Source organism: Trachurus japonicus, unplaced genomic scaffold (assembly GCF_045865225.1).
Source record: "Trachurus japonicus isolate A0001 unplaced genomic scaffold, Traja_1.0 AP030540.1".
Taxonomy (NCBI): Eukaryota; Metazoa; Chordata; class Actinopteri; order Carangiformes; family Carangidae; genus Trachurus; species Trachurus japonicus.
Window position 1 is genome coordinate 1 of NW_028220673.1, and position 13,224 is coordinate 13,224.

The window sequence follows — 13,224 nt, forward strand, 5'->3', positions numbered from 1 at the left end:
TACCCTGGGGCAAAATCCCAGTTTTTTGAAAAACGGACACGGAGCGTTGTAAAAGGTTTGACACCAGAAATGATATCTAGGAACTTCAAGGATTAAAACCTGGGTGGACAACCCGGTCAACTAGCTGCTGGAAAGCTACAGGGGGCTAAAACCCCTTTCTGGGGTCATTTTGCTGGTGAAATGATGTAAATGCAAATATTTAGGTACTACAATGGCATAAATAGTCATACAACTATGAAATTTGGCAGAGAGTATCTTGACACATAGGGGGAGGCATGAAAAAAGATTCTGGGGTTTGTTGCAACTCAATTTTAAGATATCACCCCCAACATCCCAAAAAAGACCAAAAAAAGTACTGTTCGCCTGACAAATTCTCATGAAAATTATTATTTTTCAGCACTTTATGGAGAATATCTATGCTTAACATATATATAGAAAATTTCCTTAATTCATAAGCTTCCATTTGAGTCCAAGATAGCCTTTCTACTAGCTACTGGAAAGCTACAGGCTGCCTCCAAACAATGCAACACCTATTGTGAAAAACTACATGTTAACTGGCATGATCAGAAACCATTCTATTTCTAGTCTCCCCAAAGTGAACAGATAGATAGAGAAGACCGTTGGCCACAGCAAGTGGGGCTTTGGAGATAGAAAGGCTATCTTGGACTCAAATGGAAGCTTATGAATTAAGGAAATTTTCTATATATATGTTAAGCATAGATATTCTGCATAAAGTGCTGAAAAATAATCATTTTCATGAGAATTTGTCAGGCGAACAGTACTTTTTTTGGTCTTTTTTGGGATGTTGAGGGTGATATCTTAAAATCGAGTTGCAACAAACCCCAGAATCTTTTTTTCCTGCCTCCCCCTATGTGTCAAGATACTCTCTGCCAAATTTTATAGTTGTATGACTATTTATGCCAATGTAGTACCTAAATATTTGCATTTACATCATTTCGCCAGCAAAATGACCCCAGAAAGGGGTTTTAGCCCCCTGTAGCTTTCCAGCAGCTAGTTGACCGGGTTGTCCACCCAGGTTTTAATCCTTGAAGTTCCTAGATATAATTTCTGGTGTCAAACCTTTTACAACGCTCCGTGTCCGTTTTTTTGTTTTGCCCCCTGGGTATTATTTGTGTCTAATTAATTCACAAATACAGGTACTTCTGTACCCAAAGGGGAAACCTGTCTGTTTTCAACTGTGACGAGCCCTGGTTTGTGAGAGGCTAGACCCTATTATTAAATACACTGCATGCATTGGCATATTTTAGGTGACAAAACAAACATTAAGTGTCTCAATAAGTTGCTGGGTCACCTTGTGCATCCAGGACAGCTTCAGTGCTCCTTGGCGTTGATTCCACAGTGAAGGGATGGACACAATTCAACTAAAACATATTCTCTCCGCTGGTGTTTTGATGATGGTGATGGAGAGAACTGTCAAAAATGTTCGTCCTAAATATCCCATAGGTGTTCAGCTAGGGGTTCAGCAAGATATGATTCACATCCATCCTCTTGTCCTCATCCTCCAGTAATTTTGGTTTGTCCTTTTACTTTGTCTCCTGCCCGCAATATACAGTAGTAATATCCCACTTACAACCGTATGCTGTATAACAGAAGTTGAAATGCATTGTTTAAGTGTAGTTTTTGTTTACGAGGTAACAAGGTAAATCAAATGCAAATGGCTGCAGTTGTAGTTTTTTTTCATACATACTGTATTCAGTAAGTCTAGATTCTTTCTACTTCACTTGACTTATTATGTGGACCCTCTTAAAGTGTCAACTAGTCCAATTTCCCTCCATTCAACTCTTTTTGGAAAGGCTGCGATATCTGTTCTGCACAATTTATATGTGTGTGTGTTGAAAATGAATATGCACTGAAGTAAATGTGCTTTAGATTCAGCAGCAAAAAAAACAAACTATTATGACTCAGATGCGGCCTTGAGCAATTAAGTAATTTAGATGACAGGTGGGGAGAAAATCTGACAACCACTGTGGGAGATTCATCGCAGATGTACCATTGATTTCTACCTTCAAAACTTTACCTGAATTTTAATCACCCAGTAATGCCAATGTAATGAAAGCTGGCAGGCACTGTTCAACAAACCTGTTGCCAGAAATGGTTATGATGCAAGTAAAAATGAAGCTAAACCTGGAGTAAAATGTAGTAAAACCCTAACCCTAAAATAATAAAAGGGGACAACAACTAGATTTTAAAGTGATAGTTCAACATTTTGGCAAATTCCCCTTATGCCATAACCCCTAGTCTTAGGGGTAGGTCCATTACCTTTAATTGTCGGTGCAAGCTATTTTAGATCGGCGGGACAGAGACGTGAGTTGTTCAGCTAACGCTATGGAGGCGCATGGTACCTTTGCCTCATCAAACTCAAAAAATACACAATCCAACACCTCCAAAACACTCTTGTGTACAAGTTGTGACCTGCACATTCACCACGCTATGAAACAATAACGTATAATTATGTAAAATTACAACACCTGAAGCAAATATTCTGAACTACTTGCGTTGAAGTCACTTTGCTCAGCAGCCGTGTCTGGAATGTAGTTCCAGCTTTACATTTTCCTCGAAAACAACTCTGTCTCATAATGTTATGTTATTATTTCATAGTGACTGGTTTTTGACTGGTCCGGATGTTCATTGTATTAATATGTAATGAGGCGCGCATTGATTGGACGCCGGAAAGACAGAGCCGGAATGGTGGGTGGCTGGCCCAGTAGGCTACAGTACATGCAGGCGTTGCTGCATTGGAAACCGCATACCATGCTGCTCTCTGTCGTGTGCTGTAACCATGTTATATAACTGAATAAAATAAAACAAAATGTAATCGTTCATTGTAAAACATGTATACATTGATGCAAATCTGGTGATTTCTGTACATAGGCTACAGAGCCCCGGGGCAGAGCTGCTGCTCTGTGTGAAGCTTCACTTTTCATTCAAACAAACTAATACGACTGCCACAATTGTAAGATTTCATCAATGAGACCAACATTTATCTCCTATAAAGAATTTAACCAGTCGGCGGTAAACCTCTACAAACCTGCGGGTAAGTTAAAACGATCATTTCCTCCCCGGGCATGACAACGTAGTTTGACCGGTTAACGAGCGCTGCAGGCGGGTTGCTGAGGAGCCGCTCCTCTGGTGCTCGCTGGAGCTGGCTGGTGCTTCACTTCTCCCAACGTCGGAGCAAATTTCTAAACAGCTGTCATTTGGATAAACTAACCGCACATTGGGGATCTAAACCCTTACTTTCTCGCATGAAAAAATATTAAAACTTAATAAAGTGATGAAATAACAGCGCTACAGTGGGAAATAAAACAACAATGGCGGCGCCGCAGAAGTCGGGGTGGTGGAAGAGAGGTGGGTTTTTTTTTTTTTAGAAGAGAGGTGTGTTTATGAAAGCAGACTCCTATGGTGACGTCAACACAGGAGCAGAGTCAAAATCGTAGGGTTACTTAACGTAATCCCTGGTTCTTTGATAACAGAGTGAGGTGTTTCACTATGGGAATCGCCTTGGCATGACCAACTCTACGGAAGCTCCAATGACACAACGTCTGTCTGTGACAGACAGGTCGAGCTGTGCTGGGGCCCCGCCCCCTCACACTACCACAGCCGACCTGCCCCTACCAACTCATTCTAGACCGGTTTCTTTCCGTGCCTATGCGAGTAGGGACGTGATGGTGAAACACCTCACTCTGTTATCAAAGAACCAGGGATTACGTTAAGTAACCCTACGTTCTTTTTCTAACTTCGTTCGGTGTTTCACTATGGGAGATATAGCCCACTCCCGAATAGCATTTACTCTCCCGAAGCTCTAATCATGTTAAAGCCCGGCAGTGGCTGCTAAGACCCCGGTCTGTTTGCCTCTAGCACCGCCTGTGCTACCGATGGCCCTGAGACATCCAGCCTGTAAAACCTTATGAAAGTGTGGGGCGTAGCCCAGCTCGCCGCCGCACAAATGTCCTGTACTGAGACTCCCCTAAACAGGGCCCATGATGTGGCCATGCCTCTAGTGGAATGAGCCCTCAAACCCTGGGGGGGCTGCAAACCCCTGCACCCATAGGCCAGAGATATGGCTTCCACGATCCAGTGGGACAACCTCTGGCGGGACAAAGGCTTTCCCTTATGGGGAGTGGCCCAGGACACAAACAGCTGGTCATCTCTCCTGAAACCTGCTGTCCTACTCATATACACATGGAGCGCCCTGACGGGGCATAATGTGTTAAGCTTTTTCTCCTCCGCTGAGGAGAATGGAGGTGGGTGGAAAGCCAACAGCTCCACTGTGGGACACCTGTAACCTGACTCAACCACCTTAGGCACGAAGGCTGGGTTGGGCCTCAAACAGACCTTAGAGAGCCCTGGTGCAAACTGTAAACAGGAAGGCCGTATGGATAACGCCTGTAGGTCACTCACTCTCTTTGCTGTAGTTAAAGCTAAGAGCAAAGCTGTCTTCAGTGAAACAAACTTCATCTCTGCCACCTCCATAGGTTCAAATGGGTGGAGAGAGAGGGCATCCAGCACCACTGACAGCTCCCACAGGGGAACCAGGGGTCTGGAAACTGGGAGTTTGCGTCGTGCACCTTTCATGAAACGACAGACTAAGGGATGTTGCCCTACAGGCTTGTCTCCAAAGCCCACATGACAAGCCGAAATGGCAGCCAAATACACCTTGACAGTGGAAAAAGCCTTTCCTTTTTCCACCAAATCCTGCAGGAAACACAGCAGGTCCACCACTGAACACTGAAAAGGGATGATATGTTTCAAGTCACACCACTCCTCAAAAACACGCCATTTACCACTGTAAAGAGAGCGAGTAGAGGAGGCTCTTGCGTTCTGAATGGTGTCAATGACCTGCGCTGGCAGGCCTGCAGCGCTCAGGTTCCACCTCTCACGGGCCAAGCCCAGAGTGCCATGCGGTCTGGGTGCGGGTGGTAGATTTCCCCGCCCGCCTGGGACAGAAGATCCCTGCGTATGGGGAGCGGCCACGGCTCGCCCCCTAGCAGCTGTATTATTTCTGCCATCCAATGTTTGGACGGCCATCGTGGTGCTATCATGATTAATTGCAGGCCCTGTTCTCTCACTCTGATTAGAGTCGGGGAGATCAGACTGAGCGGTGGAAACGCGTAAAGCAGCACGTCTGGCCACGGGTGTGCCAGTGCATCCACACCCAGAGGTGCATTTGCGTCCGACAGGGAGAAAAACAGTGGACATTGCGCGTTTTCTTGCGAGGCGAACAGATCTACGGCTGCTTGGCCGTATCTGAACCAAATCTGCTCCACCACCTGCGGGTGGAGCTTCCACTCTCCGTACAGAGGATTCCCCCGGGACAGGAGATCCGCTCCTCTGTTCAAAACGCCCGGTACATGTGTTGCTCGAAGAGACAGGAGCCGGGTACTGCTCCACAAGATTACTTTCCGAGCTAAGCTGTGCAGCTGCAGTGACCGAGTGCCGCCCTGGCGGTTTATGTATGCCACTACAGTGGAATTGTCTGTCTTCACTAGGACATGCTGACCCTGAAGAAATTGCTGGAAATGTTTCAATGCTAGAAACACTGCCCAAAGCTCCAGAACATTTATATGAGACAGAGCCGGGCTCTGTCTCATATCCCATTCACTGTCCTGCCCAACATGGTCGCTCCCCATCCTGACAGGGACGCGTCCGTTGTCATGGTTACCCTGGACGCCACCGCGCCCAGCGGCATCCCCGCCGCGAGGGCTGCTGTGTCCCTCCACGGTCGGAGAGCCGCCACACATGCCGGTGTTATTTTCAACCTGCGGCTGAGATGACGGCGTGGGCATAGGCGGAGTGCCGCGACCCAACGCTGAAAATCCCTCATCATCAGTAACCCCAGATGTACCACAGAAATCACTGACGCCATGAGGCCGAGCAGGCGTAGGCACAGTCTGAATGACACGGCTTGCCCCAGCCTGAATAGAGAGAGACACTGTGTTAGGGACATTAATCTCCCCTCTGATAGCGTGACGCGAAAAGAGAGAGAGTTTATGTTGAGACCCAGGTATTCTGTGCACTGTGTGGGCTCCACTCGGCTCTTCGCCCAGTTTATATTGAACCCAAGATCCCCGAGATGTTTTATCACCGCGGCGGCATCTCAGGCCGCTTGTTCCCGCGATGGAGAGCATATCAGATAATCGTCTATGTATGAAAATATTCTGATACCGCTGCTCCGTAACGGAGACAGTGCTGCTTCCACACATTTGCTGAACACCCTGGGAGCTAGTGACAGCCCGAAGGGAATCGCTTGATACTCGTAGGCTTTGCCCTGAAATGCAAACCTGAGAAACTTCCTGTGCGCGGGATAAATGGCGATATGAAAATATGCGTCCTTGAGGTCGATCGTGACAAACCAATCGCCCCGACGGATTGACTGAATGAGCACTTTGTGTGTCAACATTCTGAATGTGTATTTTCGTAGGTGTCTGTTTAACACACGGAGATCTAGAATGGGACGAAGGGACGAGCTTCCCTTCTTGGGAATGAGGAAGTAACGGGAGTAAAAACCCTGTTGAGTTTCCTCGCTCGGGACTGCTCTGATCGCTTGTTTGTTTAATAGCGACGCTATTTCGTCCTGTAAAACTCGAGCTGCATCCCCTTTGGCTACTGAAGCCACCACACCGTTGAATCTGGGTGGTTTCATAGCGAATTGTAGTCTGTAACCCTGAGAAACAGTTGACAAAACCCATGGATGAACTGCGCATGCGCGCCAATTTGCCGCCCGTGCAGGTAACGTGCTTATGTTGTCGCACTGTGGTGACGTCACCCGCCGCGACTGGCGGGATCTGTCTCCCATCAGAGGAGCGTGAGCTCCCCTGTGGGAATTGAGGGGGCATGGCAGTGTTTTGTCTTTATTTTGTTTTTCTTTATGTTTTGGGGAAGACAACTCGCCCTTGGCTCTGAGCCTGGCTGCGAGGGTGTGAGTTTTATTTTTGTTAAACAAGGTGAAAGTGCTTGGTGACACTGTGTTACCTTCTGTCCCCAACTCTCCTCCTCCTGAACATGAGGGGAGAGAGACAGAGAGACCTCTGGACCACACAAAACTGCCAGAGTCTCTTGAACTGCGGGGATTTGACTCACCCCTGACTCCCTTCTTTTCTTGATGGGAGGGGGGAGGGAGAAGCTGGGGTTGTCAGGGCGCCTGCTTCCTCTTCGCACCCCTGGGGTGTTGGGGACGGCCTCTTGCTGCCACTGCAGCGAAGGAGTGTTTGCCCCATGGCTTTTGGTTCTGCTGAGGTTGCTGTTGAGGCTGCTGGTTGGTTTGCTGACCAGCTGCCTGCCTCTGTGGTCTGCCCCCCCACTGTCTCCCCCTTACTGCTGCAGCCGCAGCAGCAAAGCTAGTCCTTGGACCCTGAGGGGGACGAGGGGTGGGTTTCCGTGGAAGACAGAGATCAAAGGCTTCACCTTCCTGTTTCCTGAGGGTGCTGGTCTCCCTCATCTTTTCCAGCGCTGGACCGAAAAGACCTTTGGTGGGGTCATATGGCGCGTCCATGACCTCTGCCTTCTGAGCGTCGCTCAGGCCTGAGAGATTCAGCCACAAGGCTCTCTCACCTGAGACTGCCAGCCCCATCACTCGACCGCAGCCTTGCACCGCGCCTCGTGAGGAGCGTAGGATGAGGTCGTTGACAACACAAATTTCGTCCCAGAGGGCCGGGTTAGGTGCCCCTGAGTCCAGTTGTTGACCCATCTCTTCCAGGATCTCTGCCTGGTATGCAGACAGCAGTGTGCTTGCGTTGAGGGAGCATACTGACTGTGCTGCATACTTGTACATCCTCTGGAAAACGGAGGCGGTGAGACGCTCCGCTTTGCTGGGCAGGGAAGTGGTAGAGGAGGCTGAGAGAGAGCGTTGGTTGGGGTGGAGGTGAAAAGCCACCGAAGGCTCCACTACTGGGGGCTCGGCCAACCCCAGTTCCCCCATGCCGTGGATCTCCAGCATAGAGTAGCCCTTGGTTGGAAGCTTACTCCTAAATGGGCTGGACCAGTTCATTTCCCTGATGCAGGCTGGTACTGGTGGCAGGAGTTGCTTTGATGGTGGATGGGCTGGTGGGAGCCTTTTGCCATCATACAAATCTCTCTCTGCTCCCTGGGCATCTTGGGCTGCTGGCCACTGTACCCCTAGCTTTGCTGCAGCCCGTTTGCAGACCTCATACAGACTACTGTCCACTGGAGCAGTATCTGATGCGCTGGGGGGTCTGGACTGCTGGGCAGGAAAGGTGGAATCCTCCTCCTCTTCCTCCATTTCGTCCATATTGAGGAGGTCAGAGTTGGCATCGCCCTCTGCGTCCTCACAGTCAGGCTCCCCTTCGAGGAGGTCCTCGAATAAGGGAGGCATGTCTGTGGCCTCATCATCCATCATGTCTACCCAGCCCTTAGCTGGTGGCTGATGTGTGATGGTTGCTGTCTGTGGGGTGGCTCCTGCCAGGCATGGGTCCTGGTTGCTAGCCACTGCCACTCTCAGCCTTCTTTCCAGTGCCTTTTCTGGCATTGACGCACAGTGGGGACACGACTGGGGATCAGCCAGCGATGCTTGAGCGTGTTTAGCGCCCATGCACGCGATGCACATGCGATGAGGGTCCCGGCCCGAGATGGACGCTCCGCACGACGCGGGGCACAGACGGGATGCAGCCTCTTTCCCCTTCGGCTCGGACCCTTGGCGGGGGCCGCGGCCGAAGACATGGCGTCTGGAAAGGGAGATGTAGGTGAGTATACAGCCGTAAGGCGCGCCGTAACGCGGTAGCCCGTCGGTGTTACCACCTGGGGGTTTAGCCCAAGCTAGCTGCGTACCGTGAAGTTTTGCTCGTCGTAACACGTTAGCAGAGCTCCCGGTACTCAGTTAGCTTACAAAACGGTGCTAGCGAAAACCCGGTTGACTCGCCGTAACACGTTAGTCAGCGGGTATTAAGCTGCACTGTAGCCGGCTACACCAGTGAGCTAACACGGTGTAGCCAGGTAGCGGCTCGCCTTGACGCGTTAGCCCAATGCTAAATAAACACAGTCGGCTACTCCGGTAACTTAATGCTGGGTAGCCAAGCAAGCAGCTCGCCGCGACGCGGACACTGCTCACAAGACCGTAATACTTACTCGGCCAATCCAAACCGAACCCGGAGCCGCGTTCGGCGACGTGAGTCCCTTAACGGGTCGTCTGAGAACAGTTAAGCGGGTATCCAGGCTAGCTCGGCTAGATTAGCTGAGGGAGCTTCGTTCCGTTCCTCACGGGAAGAAAGCGAGAATGAGTTGGTAGGGGCAGGTCGGCTGTGGTAGTGTGAGGGGGCGGGGCCCCAGCACAGCTCGACCTGTCTGTCACAGACAGACGTTGTGTCATTGGAGCTTCCGTAGAGTTGGTCATGCCAAGGCGATTCCCATAGTGAAACACCGAACGAAGTTAGAAAAAGAACTCGTAATTTTGCGGTGTGCAGCCTCATGAGCTACTCTGGCTTAAACAAAGAGCCCAAATGAAAAAACTCAGCCACTTTCAAACTCCAGATTTTCAAACAAGTTTCCACTTAGGTCCAACACCAGTATACATGTTTTAACAAGGAACAATGTGATTTCCGGGTGATGACTCCTTAAAGGAATGGCAATGTCAAAGTTCCTACCAGTTACAGTAGTTAGCACTAACCTCATCTAGGCTAGAGGTCATGATGAAAACATAGCTCTGCCGCACAGTGAGGGGGAGACTTTGGCTGGGGGATCAAAACGATGTTCCCCTCTGGTATAATAGCACTGTAAGGTTTGACGTGATTGAGATGAATGGAGTCATTTTCACTTTGATAATCCTTCATACAGTAAGTCACCTCCCAACCTCTGTGCTGGAATCTGAGCAGAGGAGGGACATCAGAGGGACGACACTCAAAGCAGACCAGACTGTTTGAGGGAGGGTGATTAGGTATATTGAGGAGACGGAAGGAGGAGGTGTGCATGTATACGTGTGTGCCTGTGCATATGCGTGTGTGGGTGTTGATTAGCGGTCTGTCACGTCATGTCTCTGTGCCACCTTCATTGCTATTCAAGGCCATGCCTGGTGAAGGGAATATGATTTTTCTCCCTCTCTGCCTCCCCAGCAGGGATGTGAATGCCCTTACACTGTGTTTATACGCTGCATGGTGGCCTTGAATCCAACACACAGCAGCAGCTTGTCGGAGAAGTAACCTGCTCTTCTCACATCACCTGTCTGGAACTGAGCCACTGACAGTCAGCATCGCTTCAGGCCAGGGCACGTGATCATTTGAATTTCAGCAATTTAGCATGGCAGTTTGGGAAATGTGCTATTATGCATATACTGGTGTGACGAGTGAGGGTGAAAAAGGTAATAATTGTGGACATTTAATCAAATGTATCATCCGGCATTAGGCATATCCAACATTTTTTCAGTGTAAGCTGGTTTGATCCTACAGGGAGAGTATATATGTATGGAAGTTATGTTTGAAGGGTATAAATCAAATCTAAGAATAGAAGAATGATCTTTGACAGCAGCTTTTTATGACATATTTTAAGTCCCATGGGTGTAATTTGTTAGCTCCAAAAAAGGAGAAACTTTGTGTTGTGTTAAGTGAATTGGTTATAAATGGTCAGATGAATAACAAATAATAGTAACATGTAAGCTCTGTAATGAGAGGACAACACTTAAACTTTTAATTGAAGTGAACAGAGAGAGCCAGAAACCACAGTGGTAAGCAGCACCGCAAGACCTAAACAAGCCAAGAAGAGAAACTACGATCTCTTAAATTACTGGCAGTTTCATTAAAATAAATGCAGTAAAAAAACAACAACAACGACAAAAAAACAAAACAATTATGTGTTTTTTCTACATTTTGAAAAACTCTGTTCCTCAATCCATAAACTGTCTGCTTAAGAGCCACTTTCCTCTGAACCTAGGTTTAATTATCAGCTGTTAGTTGTGACCCGTTTCCCTCTTTATCTCGGAGCCAGTCTAATAGGACTTTATTGACCAGGTGGAAAATTGTCTTGCTCACCGGGACATTAATTTATCATAAACCCAACATATTAGGAGTAAATGTGGTATGTATTAAGAATATGACAGCCTTTATAAATGACTTGTCGTTTCCTGGACATTATAATTTATTTCTGGGATTGAGGGCATTAAATGATATTGCATATATTTGATGTGTATGCCATATAAGCAGCCGTCGCACAGAGAAAATTACTCCCGTTTTCCACAGAGTATCAGGCTAACTCTGTAGGGGCCAACATAAATATTAGCCTGCTCTCACCTCGCTCCAGAAAAATCATTGTGGCCCATGTATAAAATTCATCATATGAGTTGTTTCAAAGTCATTACGAATCCAAAATTGTGCCCTGACACGAAGGACCAAAAAAAAGAAGATTAATGGGTCTGATTTACGATGAAAGTTTGCATAAGCTTGGAGGAGGCAAAGGCTCCATATTCAAACAGCTGCCTCTGAATGTTGAGAGCTGGAAACAAAAAGACCTGAATGTACAAGTCTTAAATGCTCCAGTCAGATGTCCATCTCTTTTCTGATTATAAAGCAGAGAAAAGCACACAGTCAGTATTCAGTAACTGGGGCTTCGGGAGTTCTGTAACTTAATGAAAAAATGAAATATGACACCTTCACATTTGAAAAGTGCGGCATATAACTTTCTGGACATTTACCCAATGTAAAAATTTCAGGTATGTTTAATAATGGTTTTCAGAGAGATTTTAAAAATGTTTCTGCTTATAAAGAATCTATCACGATTCAGTCCAGCAAGTCATAAGTTATTTTTTCAACCCATCCATCCATGATGAGCCATACTGCTTGTCTGTGCGGAGTCACAGGCGGCCTGGAGCCAATCCCAGCTGACACTGGGTGAGGGCCAATCAACCTAATGTGCATGTGGCTGCTATGGGAGGAAGCTGCACCTGGAGAGAACCCACACAGGCCACAGGGAGAACATGCAAGCTCCACACAGAACCGTCTAGCTGTGAGGCGACAAGTGCAAACCAATGCAACACTACGAAGCCCCGGTTTTAGGTTTTAACCCCAGTAGAATTTCACCCTTCTAGCTGATTTACTCTTTATAAAAGAGAAGAGGAAAAATTTATCCCAAAATGCTTTCTGAGGCAAATAAAATATTATCACTGGTTGTGTTCAGCTGGAGGAGTCATTGTGAGGAGAGAGAAGTGAATATCTGCTCATTAGACTCCGGGATCTTCACATCTCCTGACGCCTGCTCCCTGAAACAAACTCCACTGCAGGGAAAGCAACTCCAACTCTCTGCCCCCTGTTTTCTAATTAGTATTTCTGGAGCAACATTCACTGACATCAATTCAGTGAAAATTCTTTTAATTACACTTGGTTAAACCCCTAGAAACTTGTGACAATCAAGACCAAGCTGCTCTTCTGATCTTAACAGTTTAAGACAACACAGCATAAGCTATAGCTACACATTGGTCTACTGACTGAACAGAGGAAGAAGCACATAAATTAAACATACAAAATGGTCACTAATAACTTGTGTTGGTCCAAGAGAAATGAATAATATGACTAATGAATGTTCCAAGGATGTTGTCATATAAATCTTATGTTATACAAGGAAGATACACTTTGCATAATGGAAAATCCATTTGACTGTACATTTTGGTTTTGTCTGTGCTCTGATTACTACAGATTTAAAAAATATTGATGGTCTAAACATAGCTCTATCACATTAACAATAACCTGATCAAATGCCAGTATTTCTTTATCCTTTGTCCTTTTAGCAGATCATACTGTAAATGCAATAGCACTGAGCAATTAATAAAGTAGAAATGTAGCGGGGATAGTTTCCCTTTCACTGCCCAAGGGAACAAAGAGGTGAAAACTTTTCCTTCAGTATTTACACCATGCAGATTATTACCCGATTCTGCACCAAATTGTACAAGGTCATATATTTCACCACCATACATTTTTTTCACATCAAGATCCAAACAATTTTCCAGAGAAATCAATGTAAATTCCCTTCCCTTGAACTGCATTCACAACACGATTTAATGGTTTGGGGAATTTTTACATCATCCTGCTGACAAAAAACAAACAAACATGGATGGAAACCAAGCAGCCAAATAATGTACCCAATGCCAAACTACAAAAAAGCACAGTTGCTTCATGGTCACTCAACACTTGAGTCAGTCCCCATAGACTCTTATTATAAATGACCAAGTTTACAGCAGAAATAAAAATGTTTTAGTGCCTGGTACAATAA

The 13,224-nt window shown here is 46.8% G+C and overlaps 1 pseudogene; it reads right to left on the reverse strand.

Annotated features, from left to right (window-relative positions):
• Nucleotides 1-4,883: 4,883 nt before the first annotated feature.
• LOC146960241 (uncharacterized) lies at nt 4,884-6,817 on the reverse strand (annotated as a pseudogene).
• Nucleotides 6,818-13,224: the final 6,407 nt, after the last annotated feature.